Source organism: Ailuropoda melanoleuca, chromosome 16, assembly GCF_002007445.2.
Source record: "Ailuropoda melanoleuca isolate Jingjing chromosome 16, ASM200744v2, whole genome shotgun sequence".
NCBI lineage: Eukaryota > Metazoa > Chordata > Mammalia > Carnivora > Ursidae > Ailuropoda > Ailuropoda melanoleuca.
Window position 1 is genome coordinate 73,307,222 of NC_048233.1, and position 27,344 is coordinate 73,334,565.

Consider the following 27,344-nt stretch of genomic DNA (forward strand, 5'->3'; position numbering starts at 1 on the left):
CGTTCCCCCGGCGGGGGCAGGCAGCCTGGGGGACTGCGGAAGAGACTGAGCCAAAGGAGATGCGGGCCAAGGGCAGGATGNCAGTTTGCATGCACTTTCCCTTAGGTAGGTGGTCACCTCCACAGCTCAGAGGCCTTTCACTAAGGCTCAGAGAGGCAGACTGCAAGTCCCAATCACATGGCGCACGGCTCGTGGCGGGGCCAGGGCTGGAAGCCGGCTTCCCTACCTGCTGGCGGCAGCGCCCTGTGTCTGCGGGCTCCATCTGCACATTCCATTCCCCCGGCGGCGGGGGCAGGCAGCCTGGGGGACTGCGGAAGAGACTGAGCCAAAGGAGATGCGGGCCAAGGGCAGGATGTGCCCCTCTCCCTGGTGGACGGGGGATCGGCCTCTGTGCATATGGAAGCCGGGGAAGGTGATGCAGGCCAGGCCCAGCTCACAGCTGGAGAGCAGGGCTTCCTGGGGTGCCGCGGGATGGCCTGGGCCTTCTGACTGCCCGCTCCCCAGCCCCGACAGCCTCTTGGCCTCGTCCTACCCATCTGGCATTGCTAGGCCTGGACTCAGGGCTGGAGCTTCACTTAACAGTGACAGATACACACAGACAACATACACACGTTCACACACTGAGCTTCCTCTCCAGGCTGCAGTGTTACCCACCCTCCAGTGCCACCGTGAGCTCAACTGCAGGTGTTTACGACACACAGGATCCTACATTTCTCTAGTTCACATTCTATTTTAAACCGTCTAGATGGAGGGCGGCGTCCCCCAGTGATCAAGAGGTTCTGTTCTGAAATCAACAATGGGTTCAAATCCGATCTGTGCTATTTAACAGCCGTGTGTCCGCCGAGTTACTTAACTACACTGAGCCTCACTTTCTCATCAATAAAATGGGAATGATAGCACAGTGAGGATTAAATGAGGAAATGCACATGAGGCACTGACTCCAGAACCTTTGCATCTCATCTTCCACTCTGCCCTGACAGGCAGCCCCGGCTCAAGGCTCCCCACTTGGGTACCTCCATGCCCTTGCTTACCCTGACCCATTCCCCCAGCACCCTGTTCTCATCTCCACACACACACACATCTGCCCCTCCTCCAGGAAGCCTCAGTGTGCCTGCTGGGGTTATCAGTGCCATTGTCATCAGGAAGTTAGAGGAGGAGGGGCCTTACATTGGTATCTCCGCTTGTGAGTTACTAGAGCCAGGCTTTAGACTTGACCGTGAGAGATTGCAGGGACTGCCAGTGGGCCCAACACCCCCTTTTACAGATGGAAAAACCAAGGCCCCACAAACGAGAGGACGTGCCTGAGTGCTCAAAGCAAGTTAGTGTGGCGTTGGGATTGGATCCCAAGACTCCTGTCTGCCAATCCTGGGGTAGGGGCTGGGGGGTCCTCTGTGGCTGCCTCCTCCTGAGAGTGAAGACTCCCCCCTGCCAGGGGTCTGTTAATTGAGTGGGTGGTCTGCTTCTTTCAGCATGTTTAAGGGAGCTTGGGTTGGGGTAGAAACGAAAGGTGGAGGCTGGGGGTCCCCCAGATGAGCCTCTTCATCAAGTGTGTATGGGGAAGAGGCCCAGAGAGGCTGAGACACAGCCATCATCCAGATGGGGGCGGAGGCAGGGACCCCAGGCACCGTGGGGAGCCCCCGAGGAAGGCACAGCTACACAACAGGCAGCTAAAGCAGTCTCTGTTGTCCCCTCTTTCCTGCAGCCATTTATTTATTTCTCTATCTTCCCCTTCTGGAAAAAGCCGAGAATGCCATCCCTCCTGGGGAATTCGCTCTCACACCCCTCAACCCTCCCCAGTTGGTGACATTAGCGCTCACCAGCTCGCAGCAGCGTGCTAGTGACATTTGCATTTTGCTGGCTGTTGGCCTGCGGGCTGGGGGGTGGGGATCCCATGGGCAGGTGGGCATTCGCAGTCCGCAGGGAGAGGCAAGTATGCTGGGCTGGGGACCCATGCTGGTCCAGGAGAGGCAGAGAAGGGGGAGAAAGGTGCGGGCAGCGGGCATGAATGACTGGTGGAATGGAGAGATTTTTGCCTGAAGACTTGCCCAGGACACAAAGCGGCTCCCGGTGCAGTGCTCCCCCTCCCCCTGCAGGCACTCACAGTACCCTCCTCTGCATCACGTCCCTAACATTTAGTGAGCGAAGGCTCTGCTGCGGGCTTCACAGACTTATGAAAGTCATTTTAACTGCCTGCAATCCTCAAAGAGAGATGCTATTATTATCCCCATTTTATAGACGAGGAGACTGATGCTCTGAGAGGACCCCTGACTCACCCAGGGTCCACTTCTGGGAAAAAATGTCCCCAGCACGTGGCCATGATCTGCCTGCCTCCAAAGACCGTGCTTCTGACCGCGGCGGGCACTGCCTTTCACACCTTGTCCAGGTTTGGATACAGCCGGGAAACAATTCGTGGCTCTCATCCGTGACCAGCATCCACCTGGTGGCATGCAGCAGACCCGTGCCGTGTGCCCGGGCCGCTCCAGGGGGCCCCTCTCTGGATATCAGTTTCCTCATTGGTAAAATGAAGCCATTGGTCTGGCTGGCTGGCGCATCCCAAGAATGCATCTTTACACAAAGAAGGATCATTCCTCCAAGGCACTCAAACTCTCACGGAGTTTCCACCCACTCACTCCAACATATACATTCATGTTTTACATCAAAGCAAACCGTGAAACATTTGTCGAGCTTCCCCGCTCCGTAAAGGGCACTGTGCTAGACACGGTGGGTGTGATGCTTCTGTATTTTTATTCAGGGCGTACTCACACAGGCGTATGCGTATCTTCGTGTCTTAGACTTGTTTCCAGGCAAGTTCAGCTGGGACCTCTGTCCTGATGCATGACCCCGGCTTCTTGCCATCTTTGCCCCATCACGTGGCCCCCTCAGGCCTGGAGAGCATCTCAAACAGAAAGGAGCCCCCTGGGGCAGCACGAGCTGATGAGATCTCACCCCAGCCCCGCAGTCATGGCTGATCTGCTTCTCTGCGACAGGTGGACATCTCCTGGACGGCCCAAGCTTGCAGTGGCCAGGACCTCTGACACCATCCTCGGAGCAACTTGAAACCTTTGACTTTGGCGTCTAGGAACAGGCCCAATCCTTTTCCAGACCTCCCAACACCGGGCACCCAGGTAAGGGAGTTCAGGCTTACTCAGCTTACGGTTCTACGGCTGTGTCTGTTGTCCCTGTTGCTAATAGAAACGAGCAGCAGGTCACCCTGTCATCCTTTATCACAGTGTCCTCTTTCATACCCTTCATTAGCAGGAGAGCCTGGTGGTTCAGGCTTGAACGTCCTGCAGACCCGGGTTCAAATCCTGAAACCATCAATTACTAGCTGTGTGACCTTGGGCAAGTTCCTCAACCTTTCTGTGTCTCAGCTTCCTTTTCAGTCAAACAAGGAAGCAGCAGCACCCACCTTCTGGGTTTGTGGTGAAGATAAAAATAAGGTAATGTATGAAAAGGGCTTAGAACAGGAAAGACACATAGTAAGCTCGGAATTCAAGAGATGTTAACTGTTACTAATAGCACTTCTGCCCGCATGACAATCTGCAATTCATTCGTTCTCGCGTTGATGGTGTGTCTTCTGCACCAGAAGATGGAGTCTGTGAGGGCAGGGGTTCGTCTGCCTCATTCTTAATTGAATCCCAAGATCCCAGCACAGTAAACTGACTTCGATCCGTTGAATGAATGAGCGTGTGAAGATGATTTGCCTATTTTCTAAAGGACCTTCTGGACAGTCCTTGAAGGCCCTTGCATTAGTCCAGACATGGGTTTGGTTGTGTGTGACAAAAACCCCTAGTAATAGTTCCTTCAACAAGAGAGAGGTTGATTTTTCTCCAAGTAAGATTCTGAGCGAGGAGGATTATTCCATACAAAAGCGTTAGGGTCCCAGCTCTGTCCGTCTTGTGGCTTCATCATCGCTGGTCTACGTGATCCACGATGGCCCATGACAGCCTCTCCGTCCTTCTCAGCCAGAAGGAGGAAACCAGAAGAGGAGAGGGCGCCACTTCCTTTAAGAGAGTATGCATGTCACTTGTATCCACGTCCCACTGGCCAGAATCAGTCATGTGGCACGCTTAGCTGCAAGGACGCTGGGAATTGTAGTCTTCATTCTGGGTGGCTGTCTGCCCAATTGCAACTCTCTTTTGAAGGGAGAAGGGGAAAATGGATCCTGGGTACCCTCCACCTTGCCAGATATGGTGATCCACCCCTTTATTCACCCTCCCTCCCTGCTTCATCCCTCTGGCAACCAGTGGTCATTTCACTGTCCCCATACTTTTGCCTTTTCCAGAACGTCATATAATTGGACTCATACAGTAGGTAGTCTTTCAGACGGGCTTCTTTTACTTAGCAACGTGCATTTAAATTTCTTCCATGCCTGGGGCACCTGGGTGGCTCAGTCGGTTAAGCGTCTCCCTTTGGCTTAGGTCATGATCACAGGGTCCTGGGATGGAAGCCTGCATCCAGCTCCCTGCTCAGCAGGGAGTCTGCTTCTCCCTCTCCCTTTGCTCTTCCCCTCTGCTCCTGCTGTCTCTCTCAAATAAATAAAATCTTTAATTAAAAAATTATTTAAAAAATGAAAATGAAAATGAAAAAAAAATATCCTCCATGTCTTCTCATGGCTTGATGGCTCATTTCTTTTTATTGCTGGGTAATATTCCATTGGCTCTACCACTGCTTGTTTGTCCATTCACTTGCTGAGGGATATCTTGGATGCTTCCGATTTTAGATGATTATGACTAAAGCTGCTCTGCGTTCACATGCAGATTTTTGTGTGGACGTAAGTGTGAGCCAGTTGGGTCACCACCTAGGAGCATGATTGCTAGATCGTATGGTTAAGAATATACTTGGCTTTTTAAGAAACCCCGCCAAGCTGCCTTCCAAAGCGGCTGCTCCATTTTGTGTTCCCACCAGCAATGAATGAGAGTTCCTGTTGCTCCACATTCTCATCAGCAGTTGCTGCTGTCAGTTTTGTGCATTTTAGTCTTTCTGTCAGGTGTGTAGTGGCATGATCCCCATTTAAGAGATGGGGATTATAAAACTTGGAGGGGCAGCTTGCCCAAGGTGGTAAGGCAGGAAAGAGATTCCGGAACTTTCCCCAGCCTGTTTGACATGTGAGCCCAGTACTGTCCCGCCACCCCCCTGCAGCCTCCGCCCATGGCCGTCTCCCTGAGACTGTAGACCAAAGCCCTGGGGTGACTCTTCCTGCCCCAAGGTCAGGAGTGGCTGCTTTCCAGAGTTCTCATTCATTGTTTAGTGTCTGTCTCCCCTACCCAAGCCCAAGGTCAGTGAGGGAGAACAATGAGGGCCAGGGACAAAGTGAGTGGACCCGAGCCAAAGTTAGAGCAGCCAAAACACACCCCTCGGAGGGTGCGAGATGGCCAGGAAGGCTGGGATGCAGGCGAGTCCAGCCAGGCTGCTGGCCTCTGGCCAGTCCTTGAGCTGAGGGCCCCAGGCTCAATGGGGGAAGGCTGGAGCTGCTGCCCAGCTCATCAAGAGCCAGCAACAGGACAGAAATGATGGCTGCCTGCAGGGGAGACCAGGGGCAAAGGCCGGACTGAGGTCAGATGCCACGTCAGTTGGGAACCAATCCTCAACTCCAACCTGACTAAGCAGGACAAGCAATTTATTGGTTTCCAATATATTGACCATTTGGGGCCTGTTTATTGGTGTTCAAGGCAGAGCTGAATCCAAGGCTGAAATGCTGCCCACGTCTGTGCCCTCTGCTTCCCTCCCTGGGGGTTTCCGTCCTGGGGAATGCATACCCCATGGGGTGGGGGGATAGTGACCAACAGCTCCAGACCCACGTCCCACTCATTTCCAAGCCCGTGAAAGGAGAGCTGCTTTTTCCCAGGAGCTCCAACAAAAGCTCCAGAGTTGAAGCTTATTGGCTGGTCTCTGATCACGTGACCATTTCTGACCAATTACTGAAAGGAGGAGGAGCGAATGTGCTGACTGGCCGGACTGGGTCAGTTTTGGACAGCGGTGGGGCAGTATGTGCTGTGGGTGGAGGGGACAATTGGCCTGAAATTGGGAGAGGGAGGGAACCCCAAAGGGAAAACCTGGGTGCTAGTTTCCGAAGGAGGAAGGAATGCTAGGCAGAGGAAACAACAGAGGACCCCGCTGGTGCCATGGCAGGGCGTAGGGGACGTGGAGCAAACGAGAATGCTGATTTGTCCCCAGTGGGTCCTTCCTGTAGTTTACAGAACCAGGGTGGCCTTTCCCTGACAGGTGTGCCTCCGGTTCTATGGATCTGGTATCTGAAAGCCTGATTTATGCACACACACGCACACACTCACATGCGCTCGCACATGTACGCACACACTCACACAATGTACTGCAGGTGATGCTTCAGTTTCCGAAAGGACTGTCCCCGAAAGTCCTTCCCACACGGAGTCCCCGTGCTCCCTAGCTACCCCGCCCCCAGTATTTCAGCCACCCCATAGCTGGCTGCCGTGGGTTCCCCTCCGCTTGCTGGAAGGACCTTTTCCTTTCTCCTCCCACTTCCTCGTGGCTGAGGAAAAATCTCTTGAGCGGCTTTTAAGGGGTATTTGCCCCAGACCGGCTCCCGGAAGACCCCGGCCTAGGAGGGCCTCCTTCCCAGAAGAGCACCCGCAGCCCTCCCCGCTGCCGCGGCCACTCCGGGGCCTCTCAGAGGGAAGGGGGAGGGGAAGGAGGCAGCGTCTGACTGAGCAGGACCCCATCTCTGGGGAGCCCAGGGGCCTCTGTGGGGTTTCCGGGTACGTGAGAGCAGAGCAGCCTCTCGGCAGTGGCCGACATCCGCCGTGGCAGCTCTGTTACGCATTTAGGGTGCGGTGTATGATTTCATTTGAAAAAAGATTGTTCTGCAAGAAAAAGATCGAAAACCACAGCATATGATGCTGCGTCCCGGGCAGCTGTGGCCAAGTGCTTTTTATGTTCTTTCCTTTGCTTGATTTCGGTCAACCACAAACCTCCGCCCCCTTCCCCAGTCTCTCTCTCTCTCTCAGTGTCTCTGGCCTGTGGATCTGCAGCTCTGACTCACCGCACGGACCAGCTCAGCGGTCAGCACCGCCCTACCTTATATGGTGTGCTGGGTGCTGCGGGGTCAACGCGGGGCCATTCACTTCTGCAGCCCGTGCCTAGTGCGTGCTTACCACATGCCCGATGCTGGTTCAGGTGCCGGGGAGCGAGAGTGAGCAAGGCGGGAAGGACCCTGCCCTCTCCCCTGGGAGATCCCCTGAGGGCAGGACGCTTCCTCTGGGTGTCTCGCCCCCACCCCTTGTCCAGTGTCTCCTTCACTGCCGAGCCGCAGTTGAACTTGGTCAATGTCTGTGGGGTGATTATCTTCCACACGATTTTTCAAAGCTCCCACTTAGAACTGAGGCTACAGAGATACTGGAAGGGCTTGGTCCTCACTCTGAAAGTCCGGGAGAGGAAACGGAGGCCAGGGTTAGAGACCCAGTCTGGGAGTGTGCACAACTCCTGGCCTGTGATAGGGAGACAGACATGAAAGCAAACCCCTGACATACAAGGTAGAGAGCAAGAGGGTTCGGAGCAAAATGATAAAGGAAGGCTTGGGGGTTCCAGGGCCAGATCGAGAGCTCACTTCTAGGCGGTGACAGTGATGGGAAGTCAAGGAATGTGGTGCATTCCAACTGGGCTTTGAAAACTGGGATGGGATAGGGGACCGGCAAGGATGTTGGGAAGGGCATCCCAGGAGGAAGAAACAGTGAGAGCAAAAGCATGGAGGTGGGACCCTGGGGCTTGGAAGACTGTGCCAGGCAGGAAATGAGATGAGTGCAGACAGCTTCTTCCCTGCTGGCCTCCAGGCTTGGCTGTGCAGGCTGCTCTTCTCAAGTCGGCCTTAAACCACAGCCCGGGTTTGGAGTCAAGTGGCTCTTCCATTTTCCTTCTATCCCCTCAAGCCTCAGGAAAGAGAGCCGGAGAGGGGTCCTTCAGAAGAGGGGGTGCTGCGCAGGGACTGAGAGGAATGAATCCCCCCATCTCTGAGGTTCTTTACAGAACAGAGAAAAGCTGTTCCCAGGCAGCTCCACAAGTCACAACAGAGCCGGGGCGGGAAGTCAGAAGACTTGTCTCCGGTCACAGCCCTGCTACAGATGTCCTCAGCCTCCCTGTCCAGTGCTTTGTCGGTTTTAAAATAGGTGGGAGGCCCCTCCCAGCTTCAGGGTTTTCTTCCAAGTCAGACCTGGTGCACATCCTAGCTCTGCTAATAGTATGGCCTTGAGCCTCTGAGCCTCCGTGTTCTCATCTATTAACTGGGGACAATGAAACTATACATCTCATAGGCCTAATGTGGAGGTTTCATGAGATGACAGAGAGAAAGGGCTTATCAGAGTGCTCGCTGGAGTGTCAGTACTTAGCGCTCATGCTATTGGTGTCCTTATTTATACTTTTAGTTTTATGACTCTGTGGGAGGAATCCTCAGTAGAGCCTTCAGTGTTTAGGAGCCTAGAGGGCAGCTTAAGTCCATGTCCCCCAAATATGGTGATCGGGCCAAGTCACACCCCTCCCATGTCCAAACCTGGGTAGAGCTGCCTTCCTCAACATCACATTCATTCATTCAATCATCAAACATTAGCTGAACATCTGCTGTGAGCCCGGGCCTCCGAAAGTTGAACAGGACAGCCAGGCTCCCTGCTCTCAGTGCCCCGCCTGCACTTTGGGGCCGCCTCTGCCTTCCAGCTGTTCCCACTGTCACCATTGCTGCAGGACTCACGCCAAGTATGAGTGTGCTCGGGTCTGCAGGCTGGAGCCCTGGGAGAATTCCCACCCCTGTCTCTCAGGCTCCTGGAGCTTTCATAACCCGTCCCTTTCCATCTCGGGGCTTGAGCCCAGGTGAAATGCCAAAGAACCCACCACAGTTGACTCAGCACTGCACCTGGGCCAGGGAGATGGCTCAGATTGCCAAGCCCTGCTTCAGCGTTCTGCAAACTAAGTACTTTGGAGAGGAAGGGCTTGCTGCTGGGCGTGGATCGCAGGGCTGTATTTCATTTGCACCCTCATTAATGCCTGTTTGGATCCTGAATTGCAAGAGGTTTTGGAAATTTCCAGAGGACACAATGCCGGCAAATCGGAAGGCGCCAAGGGGCCCAATGTGCGCTGTGCTCTCCTGGTCCTCTCCTGGTGGCTGTGGGCCGTGCGCCCTTTCCTGCCGCCAGCATCCAGCACAGAACCAGGCGCCCAGGGCCTCCAGTTAGTGGCTGGTGAATAGACGGACAGATGGACAGATGACAGTGGACTCCGTGCAATACATGCTTCCCTAGTCTCGGTCCAAGTTTGCAAGGTGGTTGGACACAGCAGGCTCTGGCTTTGTTTGCCTATAACAATTAGATTTGGGCTCCTGGGCAACATGGTTTTCAAGTCGCAGAGCGGACTCAGAACAAATGTTTGTGAGCTTGTCCGTTTCTTAGCGGCGGTGCAGGGTCTAAGGTGAGAGCTCGCCAGCCGTCAGACGCAGCAGAGTTCAGAGCCCGGCTCCAAGGCAGGGTGAACTTGCGCCTGGTACTTAGTCTCAAATTCTATTTTCTCATCTGGAAAATGATAGCAGTAATAGCATCCAACACATAGGGCCATGATGAGCTTAGATTAAATAATGGGTGTAAAAACACAGAGCAGAGCTCTGGGCATGTGGCGAACGCACCAGAAGGATTATGATGATGTATTTAATGACCCCTTATGCGATTTGTTGCATAAACTTCTCTCTTCCAAACAGATTTTTGCAGAACTGCCCTGTGTTTTTAAGACAAAAATTATATTTAAAAGTTATTGTTACAGGAGTAATACATGGTCCTTAAAAATTCAAATGATCCAAAAGGGTTTAAATTAAAAAGCAAATCCCAAGTCCCCCCACCCCCCTGCCACTACCAGGCGGCTCCTTCCCTTTCCTAGCCACATTCTCTTTGAATGTGCAGCCTCCAAGTCTAGAACTTTCCTCCCTTTTTTTCTCCCCAAGAGCAGGGGACAGGTGTGCAGTCAGGTGGGGTTGGTGACCAGGTGGCTGTTGTGTTGAATTGCCATCCAGGCCAGGCTTCCAGGCCTCAGTGTCCCATTGCAGCAGGGGTGAGGGGGCAGGGGGACCAGCCCCTGTCCTCGGGGCAGCCTGGCCTCCCTGCTGCAGTTCGCTCTGAGTCTTGAGGCTCTCCAGTGTTCTGTGTCCTAGAGTCTGGGCAGGGGGCCCAGGGCATGCCACATTCAGGCCAGGCTTGGAGGGACAGATTTGCAAACACCGTGTCTGGCCACATGCCCAGGCTCGCTCTTCTGCCATGGAGCCCCGGGCTCAGTCCCTTCCGAGCTTCCATGTTCCTGGCAGGACATTCACTCGTTCCTGTCCACCTGCCGAGAGTCTGCCCTTCCACGTCTGCGCCCTCTGCTGCCCCACAGCTTCCCCTTTCAGGCAGCACCCCGGGCCTCGCCTGGGCCGGAGTATCATCGGGGCTAAGTGGACTTGGAGCAGGTTTGAATTTTACCATCACTGGTGTGTGAGATATGCCGCCTGCCTTTACTTCTTCAGACCTGACCGTCTGCCACGGAGCCCCTCTGCCCGTTTGAAGGACATTCCCTCCCAGGCATGTTGGGAAGGGAGGATTCTTGCCCCCTATGATCCTGTAGGAGTCTTGGTGGCTTCTGTGTGGCCCAGAACATTAATGGGAGGCTCCTTTGCCAAGCCTTGGGGTCCAGTGAGGGTGAGTGGGAAGTGGCCATTTCCATGCCACCCTGGGCCCAGTAGGGTGTTTTTGGTTGCAGCTCAAAGCCATGAGTTTGGGTGCATAGACCCCCAGGCTCTCCCAGGCATCTCAGGGTGGCCCCCTGGAAGTCCCGTCACCGCCTGCGAAGGCTGGTCCAGGATCGAGGCCTTTGAGCCTGTAGCTCTTGGACCGCCCCCCCCCTACTTCTTGCTGATGTCCAGAGAAGCTCAACAACTCTCTCCCTGGGCGTGCTGCCTCTGCCTGGGCTCTCTCTCCACCTCTGCGGGCTCCAGCCTATGCCCTCCGAGAAGGTTCCAGGGCCCAGAAGGTGGCCTATCTTCCTGGGCCCAGCAAACTCTGTGCCTGGCATTGGCAGCCAGCAGCCCCCAAGACATGGGAGCCAAAGACTTGGCCACCGTCTTGGGAAAAGGGAGAGAGAGCTCCCTCAGCAGAGTGAACAAATCAGGACAACTCCTCTCAGTAGATTCCCCTGCCCCCACACTGGCTGGAACAGATCAATCAGTACCTCTCATTCCTTTGTGTCCTCAGCACCCACTATAAACCAGATTCGTTCCAAGACTAGAGGTGAAAGAAAAATCAGACAAGATTGATCTCAAAGGAACTCGGGGTTTAAATAGCAGTTGTCAAATGGGGTCCTCAGACCAGAAGCATCGGCATTGCCTGGGAACTTGTTAGAAATGCAGATCTGCCAACTCCCACCCCAGACCTCATGAATCGGAGATTTGCGGGTGAGATCCAGCAGTCTGGACTTTGACAGGTTCCCCAGGGGATTCTGATGCAAACTGACCTCCATAGGCAGGTGGCAGGCGGTCTAAGGCACTGGAGCAGTGGCGCATGAAAGGGGTGATGGGGCTCATGCTGGGGAAGGGGAGGTGCTGGGAGGGGCTTGGATTATGAATGACTGACTTAGAGGTAGACAAAGAAATCTGTGTGTGACTTGGTGGAGGGGGAGTGGATTCCTGGCAGAGGGATCAGCACATGCAAAGTCCCTGGGGCATGCTAGAGAAGAGGCCTTCAGGACCTACAAGTGGGTCGTGCTGGGCTAGAGCGGAGGAGGGTGTGGGGGAGGGGAGGGCTAGTCAATGGGCTTCTTGTGCTCTGAGTGGGGTTTCCCCAGCAGTGCTGGAGAGCCAGGTAAAGGGTTATGCAGGGGGGAGGGAAGATCTGTACCCTGGGAAGATGGGTGATTGCGATAAAGGGTCTCTCTGGACCACAGCAGGTGTTGGGGTGTCTTCTGGAGGGCAGGGCTGTGCCTGTGGTGGAAGGGGAGCCAGAGGCAGGGTGGGGCTGGGATACCCTGGGTCTTGGAGGAGCCCTGCCCTGTTGCCAGAACATTCCCACTGGGGAGCCACGCCTACTGCGTGTCGAATCCCAGGTGGCGCTCTTCTGTCCAGCTCTTAATACCTCCAGAACACTGTGTAACTGTCTTGCACTGTAATTAGTCTGGGCTTTCGTGCCTTCCACCCCCAAGAGTCTCCATTTACCGTCTCTGAGGGAGAGGAGACTACAAAGGGTCTGCACGGCTAGGTTCCAGACCTGGAGAGGCGGCACCAAGAAATGCAAGAGCGAGCCCAGGCCCCCTCTGACGGTGGAGCTGGGTAGAGGCTGGGACCCAGGCCACTGGTGGGCTGGGTCAGGAGGTCCCTGGCCTCCCTGCACCTCAGTACTGGCCTGCCAGCCCCATGGAGGTGGCAGGGGAAGTCCCCAGCCCACCTCCTCGGATGCCCAGCCTCCTTCAGAGGCCCCAGCCTCCCTCAATGCCTTCCTAGGGCCAGGCAGGCGCTTGAAAGGGAACCAGGGCCTCTCCCAGGCCTGGGGCTCTTGTTTGGGAAGGGGCCTCTGATGAGCTCATCCTGTGGCAAGTCGGGGCTGAGAGGAGGGAACTTGCAAACTGCAGCCAGGCTCCTGAGTCCTTGGGGAGGCCAGAGCTAGGGAGAGAGAAGGCCCCTACCCTGGAGGGTGGGGCAGTTATGTAACCGCCCTCGGCTGGAGGGCCGGATATGGCCCCCTGTGACTGGCTCGGCAGCTGCTTTGGGCTTGCAGCCCCTGCTTCCCAGGCACCCACTTCTGGGGTAGTTCAGGCTCAAATGCCTTCGCTCAGAGCCCTGCAATGCCTGCCCCCGCCTTGCCTGTGTGTATTCAAGCATCACATTAGCCCAAACCAGCAATCAGTGCAGATTTGCGGTGAGCGCTCAGAGGAGCTGCGGTTCTAGGGAAGGAGGTGCCAGCCAGGCCCCCAGCTTCAGGATGGCTCAGGCCTTTCGGCTTGATTCTGAGGACAGATTTAACCCTCGAGGAAAATGAACAGCAAGGCTTTGTGGCCTCACGGACTAACTGGACAGGAAGGGGTTTCAAGGTCAGCTGTTTTGACTCCTTGAGAGGTGTTCGTTGATCTTCTGCTTACATACTACTGGCAATGGAGAACTCACTACTAGTCAAGACAGCAAGGTTCAGATTGCTTGTAAAGTTATTTTCCTGCTTTGCACAGAGGCAGCTGCAAGCAAGTCAGCTCTCTCCTCGGTGCATAGACTCTGAGCACAGGTCTTCTCGGTTCATCTACAAACCCTGGGGTGTCACGTGCCCAGGATAAATGTCAGCCCTTCCCTGGCAGGGAACCATGCTCAGCACATGACTGGCGTCCCCCTCGCCCCCCTCAGGTGGACCCACCAGTGCCTTAGAGACGAGGCCAGGCTGAGCCTCAGGCTTTCATCCTAACTGAGAAACCCCAGACTCTAAGATGCCCTGAGCCATCCTCCAGCACTGATCTCTGGAAGCTTCTGGGAGGCCTGTCTCCAGTAGCCTCCTTCCTCGTGCTGCCCCCTTCCCAGGCTCCCCAACCTTTTGCAGAATCTGTCTGCTCACATCCCTGGGGCTTCACTTCAGGGTGTTCGTGAGGTCAGCCGGTGGGTCTGTTATCATTTCTCTTACAGGGTAAGAAATAATAAGAATAACCTGTGAACCCGCAGGTGGAGAAAGAGCCTTGAGATTGGCCGTGACCTCTGGCCTCTGCCTGCCCCTGTCACGCTTCCCCCAGGGTGTGGGCATCACCCCCAACCACGCATCAGCCCCTCTCGACTTTGTTGTTGGCATTGCTGTTTGGGTTTTTTTTAATAGTTTTACAGACGTATAATTTATATACTATGAAATTTGCTCATTTTCAAGGTGCGATCCAGTGGTTTGTTGTAAATTTGAGAAGTTGCGTAACCATCACGATAATGCGATTTTGGGATATTTCCATCACCCCCGAAAGAAACCTGGTAGCCACTTGCCATCAGTTCCTTGTCCCTGCCCCCAGCCCCGGGCAATCCCCTGTCTGCTCTCTGCCTCTGTAGATCTTGCTGTTTCTGGACGTTTTGTGGTAATGGCAGCATATACCACGTGTGGACGCCTGTTTTTTACATCCTGGTAGAGGTGCGAGGAGACAGTGCCCACTCACTGATACGCCCACCTTCCCAAGGCCACGTCCTGAGTGTGTTTTCTTCGAGTTGGGAGAGCTCACAGACACACTGAGTGCAATCTTTATTTTAGTGCACGAAGGAAATCCTCTGTACGCAGCCCTACACTAGGACCGTCTGACATCTGCTTGAATACCCCCAGTATCAGCCAGCTCACTACCCCTGGGACTGAAGGAAACTTGTGCCTCCTGGTCACATGGTAAGCGCCAGGCTTGCTGACGTCATTTGATCTTTGGTTCCATCCTCTGAGATGGAATCATTTTACAGCTGACAAAACTGTAGCTCAGAGGGGTTGAGGCACTTACCCAAAGTCACACAGGTAGGAAGTGGGGGAAGCCAGGATTTAAATCCCAGGTCTCTCTGATTTCAAATCCAGCTTTTAAGAGCTATATGACATTTCCAGTCCTCCCAGGAGATGGAGAACACTCGTCTTTGTATCAGGGAGAATGCTCTCTTCCTGTGACTTGTACCCATTGTTTCTAGTTTTGCCAACAAGACCCACACAGACCCCCAACCTGGACATTGGTCCTATGGGTCTATGGCTGGCCCCGCCAGCACTTTTCAGAGGACAGCCAAGTGGGGAGCATGAGAGAGAGAGGTTGGGCAGGGGCTGGGCTGACCCAGGCTGGCTCCTGGGACCCTTTGAGGATCCCCAACCCTCAACAGCATAGAGTCTGCTGGGACTGCTCCCCATCTAGTGACCCTCTGTTAGAGAAACTGGGGGGCCGGGGAAGGTCAGGGCCTCTGGTCTGAACGAGTTCTGCCCGCACTTCAAAGGAAAAGGCAGGAGGGAAACAGACGTGGCATAAACTGAAAGAGAAGGATGGGTCTGGCAGCCCACTGACCCATTTTGCTTTTCTAGCCAAGTGGGACTCGGCATGAAACAGGAGGCCAGGCTTCATGTCCCCGACCCCCGCTGTAGCTAGACCTGCCCTGGGGCTGGGGTGGCAGGCCCGTGCAGAAGGGAAATGTGCCCCAGCCTGCCTTCTCCCCCACGGGTGCCCCCCAACCCAGCGTGGGCTTGGGAAGCTGGACGGCCCAGCCCACAGCCAGCCTCTCTGATGCCACTGCAAAATACCAGACCACTTCTCGGGCTTTCCCAGAGATCTGGTGTCCCCCAGCAGAGCTGCAAGCCTGCAATTAGGAAAGCACAGAAGGGCTTAACTTTCTCTGGGCTGTGGGCTTTTCAGTGGGAAAGATAAGCCTGGTCTGGATTAAGCTGGAGGGTAAGATACTATTTACTCTCAAAGAATACTCTCTGCCATGGGCGGGAATGGCCAGGGGCTCTGCCACCCCTTGCCGGGTCCCCAGGAAGCCTTGCCTGCCTGTCAACGCTCAGCCCGCTGGTTCACCGCAGTGCTTGTTCTCATTAGGAACGAAAATGGGGAAAGCTATCGCGTTCAAGGCATTATTATCGGGGAGCGCTTAGCCTGTGTAATGATCTCCTCCAATCTATGTAAGCTGGGAGTCGGGCTGGTAACCCCCTCAGAGGTCCAGACTTAAGCCCCAGCTCCGTCACTTCAAGCTCTTGGCCTTGGGGAAGTGGTGCCATTCTACCTGAGAAATGGGAGCGCCAAAGGGTGCCTGAAAGTGGAATGTGAAGATGAGTCATGGCCTATACAAAACACCTACTCAGTGGCCCGGCTCCTCGTGGAGCCTAATCCAGGACAGGCTGTCATATGAACAATTAGTATTGCTGGGAATAAGGCTCAGGTATGTGGAACCACAGCTATTCAGGGGCAAAGTGAGATTCAGACCCAGGGCCACGTGGCTGTGGACGCCAGGCCTCGGACGGAGCAGCCAGGGAGCGGCCGGGGTGGGAGCCGGGCAGACAGGGACGCTGGGTCTGGCCCTCGCAGGGGTGGCAGACACAGCCTTGGGCTCCAGAGAGGGAGGAAGGGCCCCGAGTGCTTCCTGTCCCCGCTCCCCTTTATGGAACAACAGCCAGGCCATTCTCTGTTCTTCACCCCATGCCTCACTGATTTGTGCCCCTGGAGGCAGACAGAAGAGCACCCGGGCTCATTCCTGAGGAGAACAAAGATGGAGGTCAAGGCTGTGTCTGACGGGGCAGGCGCTGGCTCCAGGGAAGGAAGGGGGTGTTGAGAATCAAGGGGGGTATTTCCAGCCTTCCCCCCCCAACTCCTGGATGCTGTGAACAAAAAGCCCTTCTGGATTCTCGTGTAGCCTTCACTACCCGTGACCTAGCTGTGAGGACTGGCGAGGCCCCTGGCCCTCTCTGGGCCTCGTTTTCTCATCTCCAAAATGCAGAACTAAACAGAAGGAAACAGTGCCTAGGCTGGAGAAATCGGGGAGGGCTTCAGGGCTGAGGAGATGTCAAGCTGGGCATTGAAGGGCTAGAAGAAGTTCTTTAGGGGGACAACAGTAGAAAAGGTGAGAGAACCGGAGAGAGACCCGGCTTCAGAGTGGGGGGGGGTTGAATGGCCCATTCACAATGATTTGTGAATGAATAATCACGAATCATACATGTTCCTTATGAGAAAAAAAGAAATAGAAGTCACCTGAGAATCAAGAATAAAAGAAACCTCACCAACAGTCAGTTCGTATTTGCCATTCCAGCCCTTTTTAATACGATTAAGCAAATAGCCTTTAAGCTCCCTCCTAGTCAGAGAATCTCCGATTCTGGGCAGACAGGAAAGAACAAAGAGCTGTCTTCTGGAAGCAGAGCCAGGCCCGGAGCGCTAGACAGACGGACAGCGCTTCCTGGGTGTGGGGGCTGGAAGATCAGGCCAGCGGGGACAGAGGCGCACGCAGGCAGACACAGGGGACAGTGGGACAGCGCTGGCGCCTGCCTCCCCACAGGTCCTGACAGAGCTTGCAGCAGGACCTGGGGGGGGGCGAGGAGGGGAGGGCCTTTGTGTGCATGAATGAGGCCTTGTGGGCAGGGCCCCTGCCCCATGGCTTCTGGAAAGGCCCTGTGCCTGTCAGCTGCTGGCAGGAGTGGCCATCACACCACCAAGCAGCTAAGCGGTCCCCGTAATGGCTTCACTGTGGTTTCCTAAGACGTCTGGCTGCAGGGTACAGCAGGCTGCCGAGGGGGCCTGATGACACTGTGAGGTCACTGTTGCCATCTTGCCAGCTCTTTGCAGCCACCTTTAAAATAGGGTTCATCTTCATGGACAGGGGCTGAGAGGGCGGGCGGCCGGGCCGGTTGGGTGGGCCAGCAGCAGTGGGGTCAACACGGCACGGCCCGATCTGTCTGCTCCTTGACTTCCAGACCCAAAGCTCAACTCGGTGTCTCTTCCTGAGATAAGGTCCATATCCTCTTTGAGCTCCTGCCTCCATCCCCCCAGCACCCCCCCACCCATGAACTTTCCCCACGTCGGTGCTCCCCCCGCCCCCGCCTCTGTTAGACTGCCTCCTGGGCAGTCTGGACATCAGGGACCCCCTGGGGGAATCCCAGTGCCTTGTGGGGGCGGGGGTGGGGGGCGTCGCCTGCACCATCATCACCTTGGCTGTGAAAACAGGCCGGGGGGGTGGGTGTTCCATTTCCTTCACGGTCCCTGTGAAGTCTGTTAACAGTAATTACGAAGTTATGGGGAATTCCCAGGCCTCCTAATTAGTGTTAATAGGGGCTGGGTGAGCCGTTCATGGGAAAATAGATGTCTTTGTTTGCGTTCTCAAAATGAGACCCCTGTGTTCTGCCTGTAGGTGTGACAGAGCTGTGTTCTCTTCTCTCCCCCCTCCTCGCGGTCCTAGAACCCTGCACACAGTTGCATGCACCCGCCGGCCATCGTAGTCACCGTGTGCCCATGCACACACACGCGTGCACAGACACACTCATACACGTGCATATACATGGATAAACACACACGTGCGCACGGCAGCACATCCGACTTCAGGTCTTTGGGTGCTGGATTAAGACATCATTTTGCAAGGCAAGCACCAAAAACCAAACAGCGTTTCAGCCACGCTCCCAGCCCTCCTTGGCGATACCGGGAGAGGCTCCCTTCCCCCACGCCGCACCCCGACCCCAGAGACCCGGGTGCGCCTGCCTCCCCAAATTAGACTATATTAACAAACCATTACGTGTTCCAATTAGTGCGGCGAGCGAACCTGGCTGGCTGAGCAGGGTAATAACACTCCCCTCTTCCCACTAACAGGCCGAGGCACGTTTCCCCAGGAGGAATGAGCCAAGCCGGGCTCCCCTCTGTCTCTGTTGGAATAATGAGATCCGGGCCTCTCAACCCAGGCCTGCGGAAGGCTCCCTGCCTTCTGAGTCTGTGTCCCCCTGGAAGACGTCTCCTGTGGACCAAGCAGGAGGGAGGGAATGAATGAGGGAACGAAACTAGCGTTTATTGTATAGTATTGGCTGTTGAGCTTCTGCTAGGGCCTTCTACCCAGAATAATGCTTTCTCAACTGAGTTGTGGGTACCCACAGGGCCTGGGGCACTCTTCCCCAAGCCAAGGGTACCCAGACTCTCAGGATTAGCCCTGTATGTCCTAATAGACATTAGTACTCCTTGTAGATTGGGAAAACAATATCTGATTTTTATATTAAAACAACTGTGGATATATTTTGAAATGAAATACCATATACATGTGGTATGATAGCGGATATAACTATAAATCATGAATCTGTGAGGTACACGGGAGATTTACAGGCAATTTTACTCTCTCACTTTCTTCTCTGGGCTGGGTCCCCAGATTTCTAGGTGTGTGGGGGTAACAAGATTTCTTCTGTAACCACTGCAGGAACTGGGGAGTAAGAGTTGGTAAGGTTCCAAGCCATAGCATAATGCTGTGTGACGTTGGCCAAGCCTCTACACCTTTCTGATCCTCTTCTCTCTGAATGGCACAATGGCAATGGTAATAACACGTCCCCAGGGCCAGGGTCACAGTATGCAGTCTGGGCAGTTGTGGGGGTGGGGGGAGGTGTCCTACACTTAGAAAAGCTAATGCTGTGCTGTGGCCATCTTGAAATTCTTAACTTTTGAACCAGAGATCCCTCATCATTATGGGTCCCACCAATTATAGCCAGTCCCGCATCTTTTGATAGATTTTTAGCAAGAGTTAAATCAGAACTTTGTGAAGGAGGCCCACACAGAGACTGATTCCTTCCTCCCTTCCTCCGTTCCTTCCTTCCCCAAACAGCCACTGAGCACTCACTCTGTGGCGGACGCTGTACCGGATGCTGGGATTCAGCAGTGAGCTGGGCAGACAGAGTCACTGCCCTCCTGCGTTCGAAGGAAGAGGAAAGAAGGTAAATAACAGGAACAACAGAGGGACACACAGTGACTAGGGAGAGAGGCTATTTTAGGTGGGAGAGGGGGATGGGGATGGTCAGGGACGGTGTCCCTGAAGAATTTGATCAGAGACCTGAATGAAGCAAGGGATTATGCCATGTGGAATAGCTGAGGGAAAGAGGGTCCCAAGCAGCAGGCCCAGCAGGTGCAAAGTCCCTGAGGTAGGAATGTGCTTGCCCTGTGGAAGAAGAGACCAATATGGCTGTCGTGGGGTAAGGGAAAAGGAGGGTGGTTGGAGATGAGTGCAGTGATGCGTGAGGGGTGCTTATAAACTGTTGGGAGGGTGTTGATGGGCGTAAGTAAATGACAAGGGGGAGAGGATTCCTTCAGCCAGAGCTCTTGACTCTGGGTCAGGGCCAGGCTCTCTGCTATCAGTGAGGGATGGCTCCCCTCCTAGCTCTCTGCCTCTCTGACTGGACGAGAACCCCGATGGCCTCCTGCCCCATCCTGGCCCCATCGGCCAAGCCAAGCCCAGGGGGAGAAGCTGGGAAGAAGACAGGGCAGGAGAGGGAGAGGCTGCCTACCTTTCTGGAGCCCTCACATCCCTGGCCCATCTTGCAACCCTGGGACTGCCACTGCCAGGGAAGGCCAGTCCCCTCTGGGCGCAGCTGGGCAGCCGAGCACCACGGCCGAAGTTGCACCAAGGATCCCTAGATCCATATTGCGGAGAGAACCCTGACCTTACAATGGGGTCATTGAAAAGTAGCAGAGAGGGGGGTGAAAAGGCCTGGCTTTCCTGTTCACACATCCAAGGTATCCATACCTCAGAAGGTTGCCGAAGGCTTCTCTGAGGTGCGTGTGAAGATACATGGAGCCCAGCCGTGTGAGGGGACCCTCCCGGGGGGCCCCTGCCGCATGCCGGGTTTGCTACTGAGGGCACCCGCATTGTATCACCCCGACTGGCCGGGGAGGCCCTGCCTGCCCCCCAGGGGCACATGGCATGGCAAGGAAGTGGTTTATTCCCACCCCTGTCGCCCCTCGTCCCTCAGGTAATGGGATCCGGGTTCTCGTTAGGGTTTATCTCTTGCTGGAACACCTACCTTAGGAAGCCCAATACGATGCCTCCATGGGAGACCCGTTTCCCACGGCCTTTCTTCTCCAACAACATTTGCCGTTCAGAAGTACACCAAGGAAGGAGCCTGTGGTGGGGTAACGGCCTCAAGCAAAGCTCAGAATCCTCTTCTCGACAGGGTAGCCCTGCTGCTTGCGTCCTCCTGGACGTGACCTAGCTCTGCACGTGTGGTCAGGGCCTGGTGGCTCCGAAGTCACCTTACAGGGGCGCAGACATGAAGCACCTTGTTCAAGGTCACATTGGAGCCTAGGACAGGGTCCTTGTAAAGCCTGCTCTGTATGGACCCTCATCCCCGTTGCCATGTGGCCCCTGCCCCATGTACTTGCCGAGGCTTCCTTTCTTAATTACGGGGCTGCCAGAGGGAAATGAAACACCCGCCAGGTTCTTCCTTTCCCCAGCAAGGAGGCGCCCCAGGACCCCCTCCTCCCAGCAGGGCCCCGGTGGACCTGAGGTTGCCTTGGGCGAGCCAGCTTTGTAGAAGGGCTCACACATGCAGAGCCTCTAAATTAATTGTGGCCGCTGCCCGCTGGGGGTCACAGTTCCAGGGCAGGGTTAGGGGATTTATGTCCAGGCCCCCAGCGAGGTGTGTTTTCAGAGAAGTGTTGCAGCTGACATAAGCAGGTAGCCTCCCGCCTCCCCAGGAAATGGTCAGAGAGAGTATGTATGTGTGTGTGTGTGTGCACGCACATGCACGCTTGCGATCACTTTTAGACAGGGGCCAGAGAGCAGACAGAGGCAGAGATAATACTCTAAGACGGATAACACTCTAAGACGGAGAGGCAGAGGCTGGCCGTAAGGTTGGAACCTGAGCCCGGATCACCGGACCGAGGACACACCACCTCAGGAGTTGCAAAACCAGTGGCAATTCTCCTTTGATTGGAGCCTGGCCTGAAGCCCCGTCCCAGGACCCTCGCCCCCGCCGTGCAGAGGGCACACAGGTGGCTGGCACGTCTGCTGCGTGTGCTCCGGAGGGCAGCTCAGGTGGGCACAGAGAGCGTGTGGCCTCCGCTGCCAAGCTCATGCCCCTGGTGATCCAGGGTCCATAAGGGGTGGGACCCACTTTCCTCTGCCCCCCAAGTGCTCGTTTCAGCGAGCCTTCTTAAACCCTGACCCCTTTATTCCCCTCGCATGTGTGAGCTCTGGAGGCTGCAGACTGGCCTGTGTTTACATGTTTAAATGGTGGGGTCTGCTTGTCAACTATTCAGACCACCATTTCCATTCCTAAAAGGACGATACCTGAATCCTTTCCACCCCAAAATGGAACCCATGACCCCTAGATGTGTACTTCACAGTGGCACTGGGAGCCATGAACCTGGCTCAAGGCCTAGGATGGCCGAGCAAAAGGTGTGGCTTCCAGATGAATGATGATATGACTCCAGCTTCTCGAGAACATTCTCATGTCTCAGGCAGAGTGGTCTCATCGGCGTTCACATGACCATGAGACTACGTGGTCCACAGAGGCTCAGAGAAGCCGAAGCCACACGGTAGTGAGCAGGAGAGATGAGTCCCCCTGTCACTCTGATGCCTCTGGCCACTGGGCATGCTGCCGCCCCAGGACAGCCCACGGAGGACAAGTCACTTGCTCAAGATTATGCTGTTGGCTGATGGCAAAGCAAAGACTGGATCCTGAGCCCCCCACTTTTCCCTCTTTTCTAGTGGGTTTTGGAGAATTCCATGATTTACCCCACCAGCTCTGAGAGACCTTGGACACGCTCTGAGCCCAGAGGCTGGAACTAACCGCCTGGGTTCTAGTGCCAGCCTAATGGCTGTGCAACTCTGGGCAAGTTACTCCATAGCTCTGTGTCTCAGTTTCCGCATCTGTGAAATGGGCATAGTAATTGTGCCCACTTTGTAGATTGTTGCAAAAATTACATGAGTTAATCAATATGAACTGTTTAGACTTGTGCTTGGCACATAGAAGGCACTCTGTAAATGCTAACTCGTCATCGCCATCATCAACGCCTTCCTCCCTTCCCTGGGGATGCAGAGGCCATGACCAGCTCAGATTTGGCCACACCATCCACTGGTCTCTCTGCCCCTTCTCATTGTTGTTGGGCCTTAGCAGAACAGGGAGGGGGCCTTCCCAGGCACAAGTGGCTAATCAAAGTGCTCCTCCTCGGCTTATCACAGGCTCTTCCTGGGTCATCTGTCATTCATTAGAACCACGGAAGACCTGCAGCAGGCAGACCCACCACGGCTGGCCAGACCTGGTGTCTCCATGTGTCGGGCTCAGCAGTAGCAGGGCCAAGGCCAAGGGCGCAGCCTTCCTGGCTGTCCGGCAGCCCTGGTGCAGCAGAGCCCCGCTCCGAAGAGCTCTTGACAAAGGATGCATTCCAGGGGTCCTCTTCCTGGATTCAGACAGGGCACTGGGGCCAGGCCCTGGCATCAGAGGTTGACTAGCTCCAGCTTTTCTAGCACCTTCTTCTGGAAAGCTCCCCCCTGCGCTGTTCAAACCCTGGAATGCCCCCTCACCAGCTGCCAGGGGCATAGCCAGGGCCCTGCCTGCTGTGGTTAACTTAGCCTCCCAGTCTGGGTTTGCTAATTGCTGAGGGCACTGCCCCCCACCCACAGGGGCCCCCTTAGACCCTCCCAATAACCGGGGGAGGTGCTTCCATCTTTATCCTTGTGGCACAGTGAAGCCACCGAGGCTCAGAGAAGGTGTTGGGGATTTGGTAGAGGCTGCACAGCCTGGACACAGGGCGGAACCCAGTTCTGTTCTCTCCCTTTCTCTGCCCCCTGCGCCACGGGGGAGAGCCGCATTCACTTCTAACCTGCTGCTTTAACCCAAGGTCAGTCCCTAAATATTCCTTAGTGTCAGGTTGCCACAAACCACAATCAGGGAGCCAAATCCTGCCTCGTCTTTTTTTTTGTAAATAAACTTGTGCTGGCCCCCACCCATGACCATTCCTTTACATGCAATCTGCGGCTACTTTCTCAAACAAAGCAGAGTTGCATCATTGTGACAGAAACAGTATGTCTGCAAAAGCCTAAAATATTTACTGCCTGGCTCTTTAAGGAAAAAGTTGCCACCTCTGCTCCGGATGAGTACCTGGTGATAGATCCCCTCCTGTCCCCTTCCCTGGGCTCCTCCCATCCTGCCCAGCACCAGCTCAAGGGAAGAGCAAGGTGGGCATTTCTGTCCCATTGGACAGGTGGAGAAACTAGGACCTGAAGTTTTATTGTTTCATTATTACTATTTTGTCAGAAGGAAGTAGAAATCTTCTCCTGGCGCTCCGTAAGCCCGAATACTTGCTCACCCCCAGGATTTGGGGCGGTCTTGTCTGCGTCTTTCCTGGGCTGGAAATAATGATGTTTGGTGGAGTTGGTGACCAGGCTTCTAAGGAGGACGCAGGATGCCTTCATTCCCCTTTGTCTGAGCCCCCCACCCCCACCCCCGTCCCTGTCTCCACCCAAGCCCAGCCCTTCCCCTCCCCAAGCCCTGACCTGCATCCTTCTTTAGGACCTGCATTCTAGGAGCAGCTGGGATGATTTTTTATGGGGAGGAAAGAAAACAGGGCTCTCTGACTCCTGCCTGTCGGTGTGCTCAGGCCCTGTCCCAGAGTCTCCTTTGATTCATTTCCTTACAGGCTTTCCTCAGCCAGACAGGAGCTCTGACACGGTCTCTCCCATTTTTTCAGTTATTTGCCTTCCAAAACTTGAGCTGCAAATACCTGTAGTCATTCCCCTTATGGGAAGGGGTTGTGGCCTCCCTAATTCGGGCCAGGTGACTAGACTCAATTGCAGTTGCCCTGGGAAGACCCAGGGCCTCTAATATTTATTGCCGCGCAAATGTATCTGGGGCAGTGACCCCATGGACGTGAGGCTAGGAGGGGGAGGGAGCAGGCTTGATTTCTTCTCCAGCAACGGTTCTTGGGCCATGGGGTGGGAGTGTGGGGGAGTTCAGGGACTCCTGGTGGGTGAGAAGAAGGGGGAAGCCTCACCCATCTGCCCCCAGTACAGGAAACCTTCTAACTCAAGGTGGGGAAGCTTTGGGATCACCCAGGATAACCCAGCTGTGAGGGGCCTCCCCTCCATACTGCACCAGGCATCACCTAGGCAGGAGGGAAGGGACCTAGGGCCAGTGAAGTCCCCTCACTCAACACAGGCTGAGATACAAGGAAGCTCCAGGCAGAGGGGAGTGAAGTGAAACTGATGGGACATTGACAGCAACCTGGGTCATTGAAACAATGGTGAAATCTGCAGCCAAGTGGAAAGCACAACACCTGGGACCCACGCCTACCTTGAACAGTAGCCGTGTCATCTCAAGCAAGCTCCTTAAGTCCTCTGGGCCCTACTCCGCATAAATTAAAATCATCTCTGCCCTGCCTGCCTTGCTGGATGGTTGTGAAGATGAAGCAAGGGCATAAATATAGAAGGGCTTTGGGAGCCGTGAAGCAGGGTATTGAGGGAAAGCGTTGTGCAGTGATTAATGTCAAGCACGATGGAATTTGCTTAGATGCCAGGAGGAACTTCCCTACTTGAGGAGACATCAGAATGAAGTCATGGGGTTTATCCTCCTTACTGAAGGTCTTTAAGAATAAGATCAGCTCGGCTTGCCTGGTACAGCTCTTCTTGATGTTGGCAGAGGCGTGGGCCAGGTGACTTCGGATGTCTTTTTCATGACACTATAGTTAGTTCAATCAGGCGGAAAGTACCCGGTGGCCCTATCTGTGAGTGTGTGTGTGTGTGTGTCTGTGTGTCTGTATGTGTGGGTGTCTGTGTATATGTTTGTACATTTGTGTACAAACATGTGTGAGTCTGTATGTGAGTGCATGTCTGCGTGGCTGTGTCGCGTTGCGGTCTGTGTGGGTTTGTGTGCGCGTGTCCTGTGTGTAGGAGTCCGTGAAGGCAAGCCTCAAGCTGACTCGTCTTGATTGCTAAGTTGTTGGAAGAAATTCCTTTTGCCGTCCTATCCAGCTTTGGAGGATGTGGACAAAGCGCCAGGGCCAGAAAAGGATTTTAAGTTTGATTTTAGCTAATTAATTTGTTGTTTTTGTTATACACGTTTCTAAATGTGGGGTGAGAGCTGGATGAAGCGCACCGGCTCCGGAGTGGACTGGGGGGGGCTTGAATCCAGCCTCCCCGCTTACCGCTGATGCTGGTGTCTTACTTCCCCTCTGGGGGCCTCAGCTTCCACATCTGTAAAGTGGGGCTAACTACCTCCCAGCATCGTCGTAAGGGTTAAGTGAATTAGAACAGGTAAAGCCCTGGGGCGCCTGGGTGGCACAGCGGTTAAATGTCTGCCTTCCGCTCAGGGCGTGATCCCGGCGTTGTGGGATTGAGCCCCACGTCAGGCTCCTCCACTGGGAGCCTGCTTCTTCCTCTCCCACTCCCCCTGCTTGTGTTCCCTCTCTCGCTGGCTGTCTCTATCTCTGTCAAATAAATAAATAAAATCTTAAAAAAAAAAAAAAAAAGAACAGGTAAAGCCCTTAGCACAGTGCCTGGCCCATGGAATGGACCTCGCACATGCTAGCCCCTGCTGTTACTAGGGTGAGCAGTGTCTCTGGCCCTGGCTCCTGATAGATGGAGCAGAAAAAGCACCGGCTTTGGAGCCCACACTGCCTCGGGTTCAAGATTGCCACTTAGCAGCTGTGTGGCCTTGGGCCAGTCACTGCATGTCTCTGATCCCACTTTTCTCACCTGTGAATTGGGACTGATACTAGGCCTGCCCCATAGGATGATAGTGAGGTTCAAAGGAGAGAAGGCAAGAACTTTACACGGAGTTCACTGTACAGTACTCCTTTTTTAAAAAGTCAGTTTCTCTTGTCCACCTGCAAAAGAGAACCCCCCCGCCCCGTCCCCTCCCCTCATTACTCCTACCAGTTGAATTCTGGGTCTCACCCACTGCCTGGGTCCCAGTCACAATCTGCTTTATCCTGTGGGACATTAGGGGCAGCCACAGAGCCTGGAGCCCTCCACGCCCTTCTCTGCATAGGAGGTGGGGGGGCCCCTCTGGCAGGAATTGCCTGGACTCCCCCACTCCTACATCCCAGCTTAGACCTGTGCCCTTTCCTGCCCCGTTCCCAGGCCCCCTCATACCCAAGAAGCCATTAAATATTTAAATCCAGGCTGTTTGGCGAGCCAGGTTGCCCCAGCAACAGCCCTGAATATTTTGGGATGGATTACCAAAGCCTTTCAAAAGGTCTCTTGCAGCTCCAGGCCCTGAGGAGGGATGAAATGTGGGAAGGGAGGGAGGGCTGGGAGCCCCTGCTCCCCACCCAGGCTTAGAGATGCAGTTGGCCCTGGGAAACAGCGGAAGGACTCCAGGGTTAGAGAGAGGGCAGGCCACACAGAATTTTCTGGACTGGAACCCAGGACTCAGGCCTACCGGCTCCTTCTCTTCACCACTGGCTCTGCCTCGTGTGGTCTGAGAGCCCATCAGCCAGTGGGTGCCCTAGCACCTAACAGTGTGCCTTCTGGGTCTGCAGCCAGCTGGGCCACCGTGGGACGCTTGCTCAGCTTCTCTGAGCCTCGGTACACTTCCCAGTGACTCGGGAGTGATTGGCCCATTGCAGGTGATGTGGCACGTGGGAAGCAAGAGCAGTGATTATATCAATACTGTTCCAGCCAGTACCCCGTGTGTGCCCTGAAGGAACTCAGAGGAAGTGGGAGACGCGGCTCTGGCCACCCAGGGCTTATGGGGTCCAACAAGAGTGGAATGCTCAGACAACACATCCCTGCCCCTTCCAGTCCTGGAGCCAGCATCCTGCCCCCGCCACAGTCACCCTTCCCGTGGGCTTTCCCCGGGCGGAGTTCCGAGGCCACCCCCAGCCTGTGCCAAGGCTGCCCCTAGTGGGTGGCGGGGAGCACCCAGGCTGGGGGTCTGGACGATGTCATCCAGCCCGACTGT

At 54.9% G+C, this 27,344-nt stretch overlaps 1 protein-coding gene across 4 annotated transcripts in view; it reads left to right on the forward strand.

The window, feature by feature from the left end:
• Nucleotides 1-27,344, forward strand: part of TSPAN18 (tetraspanin 18) — a 180,732-nt gene that overhangs the window by 120,173 nt on the left and 33,215 nt on the right. For 2 of the 4 annotated variants that reach the window (XM_034646435.1, XM_034646437.1), the window contains exon 3: nucleotides 2,988-3,125. The exons of 1 other annotated variant lie outside the window; for it this stretch is intronic. The gene's annotated coding sequence lies outside the window, so the exon portion shown is untranslated. Of the gene's footprint in view, nucleotides 1-2,987; nucleotides 3,126-19,270; nucleotides 19,380-27,344 lie in introns of all 4 variants that reach the window. One more of the 4 variants, XM_034646436.1, reaches the window with a different exon arrangement.